Raw genomic sequence first — 12,026 nt, 5'->3', positions numbered from 1 at the left:
TTAGTTGTTGCTAGTTCTTCCAAGTTGTGTTAGTCTTAGAATGGTCTGAAACTTCGACCGAGTTAGTCAAAATGAAACAAAGCTATGAAATTTGACACCAACATGGCGAGTAGAATTTTGTTACCAATGGGTAATCGATCCATTTAATTTCCTATCAACCTTCCATAAGAATTAAATGTCTTGGCATTTTCGTAGATTTCATGACAGAACTTGCCTTTAATATTTATCAAAATATATTTATAAGAACGCTAACCATCCGATGAAATTCGAATAATGCCTTTGGAGTTGATCAGTTTTTCAATTATTTGAGACATTTGAGTTCATCATCACGGATAATGCTTTGTAACTCAGATCATATGATCTTGTTTTGCATCCAACATTAAATATGCATATGATTTTTTTTTTTGTAAAGAAAGGAAAAAGATTTACTGCTGAAACTTTACTCTAAGGTTTGTCAATATATTTATGGACACACGGTTATTTTGATTTTGTAATTTTCTTAAAATTGTTATTGCGTTTCTGCATAATACGTAATAAGGATTTAGCATTTTGCAAGAAAGGCTGTAATTTCGGGTTGTCATTCCATTCGCGTCGAGACATTTATCTTTAGGGATACAATTTTATAAACCAGATGGGAAAATGTTGTTCAAATCTCTGTTATATGTGAAATATTCATTGCATATATGCATATATGCATAATACGTATGGATACATTTGAATTGTTTTAAAATATTAAAATGGTGGATAGTCGATATTTGGCTATGTCAAAATATTAACTTTTTACAGCTGTCTACTTTAGAAACTGAAAACAATCGGAATTAAGTTAGTTGGAGAGTGAGTCTTATTCTAATTTTGATTTAAGGTGCGTTCACTTAGCGTTTTGAGGAATAGCTGGATATTAAATACCATACAAACGAAACTTTTTCTCCAAACCGTTCTTATTAAATACCAATAACATGGTTTCGTGACATTCTATTTGTTACCTCATTTGGTCCTAAGGATCTGTGAGAGGTTTAAAATCATTCCATGTACACTCAAAAACTTTTGATTTGATAGCCGTAGATATACTTGGTGACTTCCATTTTTAGGAGTGTACTTAGGAACTGTACCAAAACAAAATTGAAAATCGTTATTAAGAGAAGAGGAGGAATATTCTAGGTTATGTTACCTTTAACCCGCTCTTCTTGTTGGGTCCAATGTGAACTGACTGTCTAAATTTTACAGTTATACCATGAACGGAAACAAGTTTTGGATTTTTTAGGAATGTTAAGGCGAATTTATAGGCTAATTGCATCAAGACGAATCTAAAATACGAACATATTTTTTCTACCTCCTCTAGAGATTTCAACTTAAATTTAAATTTTAGATCGAGATATTGATTGTAAAGAAATTGTTTATTCCTTTCAATATGAGCATTACGTTGTGAGTATCTCTGTGCATTTTGAGGACAGAACAAAGTAAATAATCCGGGAACGAAATATGTCACCCATGAAATATTGATTTGCTTACAGGTCAGTCTCTCAAGAAATGCATCGTAACCGATGCCAATAATTTCATCATCTTTGAAAACAGTTTAGATTAACACGTGATTTCTGATTATACGAACACATTGGAATGTTCACCACTGACAAACAAATGAAGGTAATATATTGAGAAAATAATTGTGATGTGTGTATGTGTGATTTGGATTTTTAAGCAGCTTTGACAATTATAGTTATATCGCTACGATGTCTGCAGTGTGGTAGTTTAAAGTGAAGTCTAGCACTGGGGCATCATGCCGCAGACATGTAGCATGATGTCTCACCCAGTCACATTATCCTGACACCAGGCCGACCAGTCCTAACACTAACCTCTTAATGCTGAGCGCCATGGGAGGCAGCTGTTAGTACCATTTTTATAAGTCTTTGGTATAACTCGACCGGGGTTAGAACCCGCGACCTCTCGCATCAGAGGCGGATGTTCTAACCAATTAGGCCATCGGAGCGGTCGATTTTTAGATGAAATTGTGTCCCATGTTGAATTCAGTTAGAAAGACAGGGATTATCAATATTTTGTATCGTTATTTTATTACATTACTAACGGTTAGTCAGTGGAAATTCATCAAAAATTTGGAAAATATAAAAGTGAGGGCCTACTGTTGATACATAACATAATATTGTAACACTACTTATATATGCGTATTAATGCGCCATGGCCGGATCCCAATCTGATATACCAATAGTAGATATCTCGAATTGCTTGATGCCAACACTTTAAAAGCATTGTTATTTTTAGCATATAAAATAATAGCATTCTACTAAAGTAAACTCAATAATAATATGAATTAATAACTCAGTTTCAGATTTCTAAAATTATATGATTGTTTCAGATTGATCGGAATAGGTTTGCGTCAACTCTAAAATTGTTCTTGATATTATCAACTTACGCACACTTTAATAGCACAATACATGTTTCGATATGTGAGTTTCTTTACAAACTCCATAGTATGCTTCCGTCAAAATATATTTATGAAAGTTATTGAATCACCATGATGCCACATTGATATATAAAGTAGCAATTAACAATTAACGTCTGCTGTATTACCTACGGAAAGGATGTAAGCGATGGAGGAATCGGTTCTATCAATGAAATCCCTGAAGAAGGGGAAAAAAGGACAATACATTTGGTGTACGTGAAATATAGTTGCAGATGATCAACATTTTCGAGCAAAGTAAGTCGACCTTCTTTTAGGTGTATAAAAAGGTCATATGTATTATATTGTTAAAAATCAAAACTGAGTTTTTCTGTCATTTTTTTTTTAAATAAGCACTGTGGACATATGTACGAACGGGCAGCAGTAAAAAAATTCTTGTACTGTAAAAATATGAGACAAATCAAAGCAGGGAAAATAAAATAACACAACTTACTTTTGACACTGGTGCGCAGAGCGATGGATAGAATGACGGAAAAGGACTGTGAATGTTAAAGTCTATTAATTCTTTGACTGCATATCTTTTATTATTCCAGAAGAGATCGGAAGGGAGTCAATCACCGGAACGTACTGTAAAAAGAACAAAAGAATCTGGTATTCACAAACCTTGAAATATGTCTAGAAAAGCGAACATTAAAACCGAAAAAAAAATATTCTTAGAGCCAAACACATACCACGATTAAAAACCCAAATGGTTTTAAATACAATTTAATAAAGGAAATATAACTTAATAAACGTTTTTACCGACATCAACCATTAATCATATTTTTTAATAAAAATTAAGGTCTTTTTTTTGTACAAAAAATTAACTTTTTCATAGTGATCTAAAAAGATGATCAGGAACTGAGTAATAAATTGAAGATATCAATAAATACTGTCAAACAGTACCCCAAAGGTATTTGCTTATAAATATATAGATTTGTGATGTGATTATATATAGATTAATACAACAAATTAATACCGAGTACTAATATCATGCATGAAAGCAGAATTCAAACTTCGGTCTGGTGATTCAATTCACCCGTGCACAGAGTGAATACTGTATAAAGTTATTGGCCTAACCTGTTTCCCTAACCTGACGAAAACGGTCAAAAGTAACTTGAAAGCACAAATTGCTCGTATTAAATTAAATATTATAAGTAACCATATAGGAAAAAAAAATACAAAAACAAGTACAAGATTCAAGGATTTTGCAATTACTCTTTGACCATTATTTCGTTACAAGATAGTGACGGCAAGGCGTATTTTGTATCTCTAAAATTCATGTCAAACTAAAAACACATATATTTCTTTGTAAAAGCAGAGAAATTTAATGAATGAAACTAAAAATTTTAGAAAATAAAACCTTGCTTCAGACACCAGTGCACAGGAGTGCCTATTTCGTTATATTATACTCGGCTTCCGGCATTCGAATATGAATCGTGTCAACAGTAACATGCAGCGACAATTCAATCATATCAGTAGGTTGGTCTACTCTTTTGCCGTCACTTGTTGTTGTATAGTAACCGCAGTAACACTTGTATTTTGGCATTTGTCTGCAGGAAATACAAGCCCCACATGTGATAAAACAACAAAACTACAACCACAAAAAACAAAAACAAAAAAAAAAAAAAAACAACCACAAAAACCCCACATATCAGAACATGTGCACATCAACGTAACACATGACAGTATTTCGTAATTCTCACATTCATTGTAAAACTAACGTATATCTGTTTCTTTGGGAAAATAAATAATTTTCCTTCCTTATCAGAAAAAAAGAAAACTTACATCAAGCAAACACTGGCGCACGGAACCCCTACCTCTATTATATCCTGCTTCCCAAACTGACAATGAACAATCGAATATCATGCATGCACAATTCACCCGAAAACAGAATTTCAAAATCAATCGGTCGAGACCGTCTTACCATAGGCACGTGAGCGGGCTTAAATAATGTTAGTGATTAAGTGTGAAAACTCACCTACTGTACTTTCTGAGCCCCAAGCAATCTCAGATAAGCCACACAGTCACATAATTAATCTCCATACGTAGTTACGTATTACATTCCCCACTCAGTAAAATGATATCCATATATTCGACACATTTCATTAACGTCAAAGAGATTAACGTTATTTACATCAAACTCTATTTTTCTTTTAATAACTAATTCTCAAAAAGAATGTGCAATCAATGTCGCCTCTGACTTTCTAGGGACCAGAACATTGCATAATCGATGTATCCGTTGTCTTTCTACCAACAGGATAGCTGCATCTCGGGGATATTTTTTGTCCGAATATTGAACTTCATTTACTTTGTGTAGGAAGTATGCTTGAGAATTTTACGAATGCAGAGTAGGTCCACCAATAAAATACAAACAATACAAATTAAATGTCCGTTGTTGTCGCCAAATTAAATTTTTCAGGGCAATTTTTTTTATGGCTGTATTCCTCCCTTTTTTAAGTCATTGACTAACTTAAGACAAACAATCCAAAACCGCGTGCTTCATATAACGGTAGAATTCAGAGTTGTTCACGAATTTTTAGCTCGAAACTATATGACACATGAGATACTCAGGATTTTCAGTCCCACGTTATATACCACATGGGATACTCGTGATTTTAAGCCCGAAGCCATATACCGCATGGGATAATCAGGATTTTCAGTGCCACGCTTTAGACCATATGGGATACTCAGCCCAAAGCTATATGCCATATGAGATACTCAGGATTTTCAGTCCCACGTTTTATACCACATTGGATACTCATGCTTTTCAGCCCGATGCCATATACCGCATGGGATGCTCAGGATTTTCAGTCGAGAGCTATATATACTACGTTTGATACTCAAGACTTTCAGCCAGGAGCAAGAAACCACGTTGAATATTCATGATTTACAACCAGGAGCTACATACCACATTGAATACTCGTGATTTACAGCCAGGAACTATATGCCACGTGGAGTATTCACGATTGTCGGGCTGGAACTATTTTAATATGATTCTCGTGGCATTCAATCCTCAGCCATATACGATATGAAATTATCAGAAAATAACTGATCTTGTAAAAATAAGTGAAATACTCGGCACTATATGATCAAGTCCGATAAATGTTGTTGTTGTTGAGTTTTACGCCATTTTTCAGCACAATATGGGCTATACATGGCGGCCAGTATCAATGGTGGAGGAAGAACCCCGGAAAACCATGGAAAGAACCACCGACCCAAGAGAAGCTACTGGCAAGCTTTCTCGCATTGGCCGAGCCCGAGACTTGAACCTACACAAACAGAGGTGAGATGGCAATGATCCGTAACGGTGAGCGCTTTAGACCACTCTGCCACTCGGGGCCTTTAAACTTATACTGTAACTTTCCTGCTGAAATTGTTGCTACTTTAGGTTGTAGTTCTTGCTATTGCCTTGTATTGCACGTATTCACGTTAGCTACGATAGCAAAAATCATTGACGTACACGCACTATGTAGAATGCTGTTCTTAGCTGAAATCATATTATTAAAAAATATCACATAAACATGATATTTGGAATTTATGATTGATGTGATTTTCATAAAAACGTTTCTGATTATTTACGTGACGACAAATGCCTGGGCTGAGATGTAAATATAATGCCTTAAGGGAAATGAATTTCATGTAAACAACATGTATAATATTTCTCATTAAGCGACCAGATAATTCAGAAGCATTTCTGATACACCTAATAAGTTAGGCGTTCATGCATTACACACGATGTACATATTGGCGTGTTCTTGTGAAAAATATTTGTTGTTAGACAAAATTTGATTCTTAATTATTCATTATCGACAAAACAGAAGAAATTTAAATGGGTTTATGATTAAATACACATTGATGACTTTGTTTTAAAATTTATTTGAAGACGGATTCATATTTTGATGCACGTTGATGGTTGCATTGGACAGGTCTCCATCTTACTCAGTATTCATTGCCAATAGCCGTACCTTACTGAAAAAATGTAATAGTCAAATGCTGTTTGAGGTGTAAACAGACCATGATATGCCTGGATACGAATTTAAATACATACAGACGTTTGACTGGATAGTGGTGCTGCAATCAATAGAGCTGCACGTAAAGATACAATGGGTATTCGGAAAGTTCTGAATATTTCATTTCAACGTTTATGCTTCTTTGAACCTGTCAATAAATTTAAAGCAGATAAACAATATAAAGTTATGCAAAATGATCTGGAGCGGCACGTGCAGTGTCGAAAACAATGATCTGCAGTTGCACGTACAGCACGCCGGATACCTGCAGATAAAATAGGGGAGCTTTTAGGGTACTTTCCCAAAGATAGCAATGACGACTTGAATAAAGAATGCGGAAGCAGCTCCGTGTAATTCCTACAATTATGAGATGGTTTCATTGTGTAAATTCATCATTGATCTAGAAACAATAGCACACGCTTGCGAGAATGTTTATACATGCGTATTATTGCGCCATGGGCTGATCACAATTTGCTTTATACCGTTACTTTAATATTTTTCAGCATCCGCAACAAGTTGAAATAAACTAGTTGAAACATAATACATTTAACGACCTAATTCCTGTAGAAACAGCCATGTACAGTTTTTCAGACACAACGGATTTTGTTTTATCAGTTTGTCTTGTCTATGTTTTGTATTTGCCTTAGGAAAAAAAAATACCCTATTAAGTGTCGAAAGCACTTAGACTACTTAGATACCAGTTTTGCACTGTTCGTTGTCAGTTTATTGCACTGATTTTAATCAATCCCTGACACACGTGATCCCCTGCTGGATCCAGTGCACTTGAAAGGATGAAAGGATTGTTATTTGCCATATTATTCGTATCTCAAAGTTTGGCAGTAAATCTCGCTGCGATCTTCTACTTCAGAGTACAAACGGTTTTTGCGTGTATTTTTTTCTTCTTCTGTGTAACATTACCTTTTAATGTACTGATTACACGTGCTAACTATATATATGCCTTACAGAATAAAGACTAATTTTAGAAAGGGCGACAATGCAAACACTTCCAGATTACTATGAATAAACTAAAGAAAGTTTTGAATATTTATCCTGAAATACTAGAGTAAACGGTTACATCAGAATAAATGTATGCAAACACTGGAGTACGCAGTAACATCAGAATAGAAGTAGAATACACTCGAGTAAACATTTACATCAGAATAAAAGTAAACAAACACCGAAGTACGCAGTTACATCAGAATATAAACTTAGAACAAATAATAAAGTAAACAGTTTTATCAGAACAGAAGTAGAACACAAAAGAGTACACAGTTACTAGTACTTCAGAATAGAAGTAACAAACAATGACACTTAAATAACGCCACTTGCGTGGACTACTTTGTATAGTCTTTGTTCAATAACGTCATCGTGCATGAAAATTTCGAAATAACTCCTAAACCCAGCTAATTTAAATTAAACATGGAAAATTATTTTAAAATGATTTTACAAATGTTAAATTACTTAATCTGAAATTTTACCAAACAGGCTTCCAAAATCAAGACCAAAGTGCGGAGTGATAAGTAAATCACGATCTTACAAATACTAACTCCAGAAAAGAATTAGAAAAAAATATATAAAAAGCACGTGAAACGGAACATTATACACCTGCCCCGTGTGCAGTTGCCCTCCGTGCAATATGGTATGGTAGACATTGGAGATTACTGACTATCAGGTCTTATTAACCTCGACTTTTAGTCAGATATGCAGTCTTGACTAAAACTTACTGACTCATTAACCTCGACTTGTAGTCAGATATGCAGTCTTGACTAAAACTTACTGACTCATTAACCTCGACTTGTAGTCAGATATACAGTCTTGACTAAAACTTACTGACTCATTAACCTCGACTTTTAGTCAGATATGCAGTCTCGACCTAAACTTACTGACTCATTAACCTCGACTTTTAGTAAGATATGCAGTCTTAACTAAAACTTACTGACTCATTAACCTCGGTTTTTAGTCAAATATGAAGTCTTGACCTAAACTTACTGACTCATTAACCTCGACCTTTATATAAGATATGCAGTCTTGACTTAAACTTACTATGCCAATATATTATTATCTTATTAGACTTACTATGACTGTGACATGTGACATTTAGCCCCCAGAATCGATAGGGTTTTATTATTGCTCTAAGTGAAAGCCACCCCCATAGTTTGGTCAAAGAACTAGCTTTGTAACAATAGTTACCACAAAATCCATAGTTCTTTGAGTCACAGTAACCTCTATCATTTCACCTTTGACCGCAAATTAAAAAAAAAAAACTCTTCCATACATTAATTAAGATGCATAATCAAGAAGGAAGCTAATATGGAAAAGACATTTTCTTTTTTTCTGTCACAATGATTTGACATTATGTCGTTTAATAAAACAATCAATAGGCTTTTTCGTTCCCAGTGTATAAGTCATTCACAAACAAGGTCGATTTCTGAAATCTGTCCATTTTTTTCTTGCAGTCAGTGATCTTAATTACGAAGGGGTATACTACAAGTCAACAAGGATTTTCTTACCCAAAGTGCAAACCATTCAAAAAGTATAATTAAGATATGTGATCTAAAACTAATGTTAATATACAGAAAACTAAAATTAATAGGCTTTTTCCTTAACCAAAGTATAAAATCATCCACAATGTTTGGCTTTAAATGTACATGATGTGAAACTAATGTGTGTGTGTGTGTGTGTGTGTGGAAGCCATATCTATTATTACAGTCACAGTGAATTTTTTGTTTTACTTCCTTGACTCGCAGTGAGCAAGCGGTTTACAAAAGAAAGGAATTTCGATATATATTTAATATAACTCCATACATTACCCTAATGCAGTTTTGACTTGAGGTATGGAAATGGGCTTCCAATTTTATCTAAAGAAAGAAGCCAACGCGAAAATCAGCACAGTTATGCGTCTCCGTGAACTTACTGTAAAAAAAAGTACTTTGAAGAAAATAGTACATTCAGACTGTTTCCCAATCCCATTGCTATTTTATCTCTACGCGTTTCAGGCTGATTTATTTATATGCAAGTAACACGTGGCCGCGGGTAGAGGATTATGGAAATCTTAGTAGAAAAGAATGCCTATTATTTTAATGGCCAGATTGCCGTAATACTTATGCAAAGTCTGTAGTAATGGTATGTCTTTTGTTTTGTATTGTCATGGGGATCGATGTTTAGGTTGTACAAATCGTGCTTTGGAATGCGTCTCTCTTTAGACGGAATAAATATGATTTTAGCAAAGTCCTGTGTCGGGTCTAAGCCACTTACTGTAAACGTGGCTGGAGCAGGACCCGAATAAAATTAAAAATGCTGATCATTAATTAGAAAATATTGTAGGATTTTAAGTTCCCCTCTTTGACAACTCACTCCCAATCTTTCAGTTCAGTACTATCTTCATAGTGTACGGAAAGAAACAAGCAGCTTGAATAATATCATACAATTTGCGCACGTGTGATGTAGAGGAGTTTTATTCCATTAAAGCACAAAATCAGTCTGCTTACAGTTGTTATTTCAGTATTGGAGCACAAATAATATGAAATATTTATTATATCCTCGGGGGAATAATATGGCGGACTCGGACTCTCTCTCTCTCTCTCTCTCTCTCTCTCAATAGTAACATCGGTACATTTTCTGGCTTTAATTTACAAGATGCATCATAGAAAAGATTTTCAATATTTGGGGGTGGGGTTGGGTAAACAGCAAGTCCAAGGTTCCCAAACTTTTGCACCATAATATATATTGAATTTTGTTAAAGAAAAAAAATTTAATATATTATAAGCACTAACAGTATGTTGTTGTTTTCTGGTTTAACGCCATTTCTCAGCAAGAGATAGGCTATACATGGCGGCTAACATAACGGAGAGTTCCGACCTGTCAATCAAACTGGGTACATTGACCAATTACAATTAGCATCGATTTCACTGCTATCTACCACAGTTGTTCACAAACGTAAGACCATGTTTAATTACATACTACACTGCAGATGAATACGAGAGATTACACAGAAAATCACAACAAGCAAAATTATCAGAAAAATAAAAAATAACAAAAACAGTCGGTCGTTGTACTTGCGGGCACATGTGATGTAAATTGTCGTTGTTAAGAACGGATTCATGAGGGATTCTTTTTTAATATAAAAAAATGTTCCCAAACCAACACCAACATGAAAAAAATGCGTTGGAAGCGATACATTATTTCTTATTCATATTTCATACATAAATACACAGCATTGTTTTCAAAAATGATAGGGTTGTTGTCCTTGTAAAATGTTTAATACAGTTTTACGTTAATTGTATGCTCATGTTCCAATTGTATGCAATCCTTGAATATCACATGCAATAAAGAAAATGTGTGTATACGTGCTATTTTTTGTGATATTTTGTGGGTATTTAATAAATTACATTTTGGGATACTGGAATCGTGCTTCATGCTTCAAAGGTAGTGATTTTGTTTGTTTTTATATATAAAAAAATGAGCATTTACTTGTAACTGGTGTCAAATTAACGAAACACCACCATATACATTAAATTCTGGAATGGCCCTATTTCCTCTTCATATCGATAATCGCACAATTGGATATTGATATCAATTATTTCAAACTTTTAAATTTAATTATTTTAAATAAAATTTTCATTATGGAGATTTAAAAAATAATGTAACTTTATAAAGTAGTGAAAATAATTTTTTAAAAATCGTTTGTTTTTATCAAGCTTCTTTAAATTTACTGTCATGATGACTTGAAATAAAGCTAATCTCTTACAAATTACAGATTTTATAGCACCTGCAAAATGGTATGACGAGTCACACTAATTAGCGAACAAACGTAAAAGCGGATGCACATATCAATGTGCCTGTAGTGGCTTATTTTGATGTGTCATTAATATATACTTCCTATTTTGAGAGACTATGATAAATGATCGTTTACATGGTTCTGATATGATTTAAATTTACTGTTTTATAAATGATACCCTTATGAAACGTTTTGTCCATACAACCGAATATACGTGTCAGCGCGGCGCAAAGAAATAAAATATTCATTTAATAACTCGGGCAACTTTGCATAAGCTGTTTATTTATTTATTGTAAATTTAATATTTTATTTCCTAAACATAATACGATTACTAATTGAAGATAAAAAGTAAGTGTTATATTTTTATATGACAGCTATACATGTACGATATAAATCTAACGTATGAAAATAGCGCACATAACGTAAGCTTTAATTTTTTTTAAAAACACAACAACAAAAAAACAAAAAAAACTAATAATTATGCCTAACCCTGCAAGACTATAAAGATTTTCTTATTTTGTCATCTTTTAGCAAAATGTCTTCTTGAAGTTTGTCAGAATGTTCGTTCTTCCTCAAAGACCGCCAGCAACGTGCTGTAACTTTGAACTCATTTTCGCGGATGAAAATCCCAATTTTTATGAATATATCATTGTGCGCAGTAGCTATTCTTTAACTCTCGACCTGAATGAATATTACAATCAGGTAGTAGAATTTCAGAAATATTGTTGAGAATAAATAATTCCAATGAATATGTTGTTGCTGCTACTAGATTCGCCATTTTCACGAT

Source organism: Sinohyriopsis cumingii, chromosome 13, assembly GCF_028554795.1.
Source record: "Sinohyriopsis cumingii isolate HCF-2022 chromosome 13, ASM2855479v2, whole genome shotgun sequence".
Taxonomy (NCBI): domain Eukaryota; kingdom Metazoa; phylum Mollusca; class Bivalvia; order Unionida; family Unionidae; genus Sinohyriopsis; species Sinohyriopsis cumingii.
Note: the sequence above shows the minus strand (reverse complement) of the source record.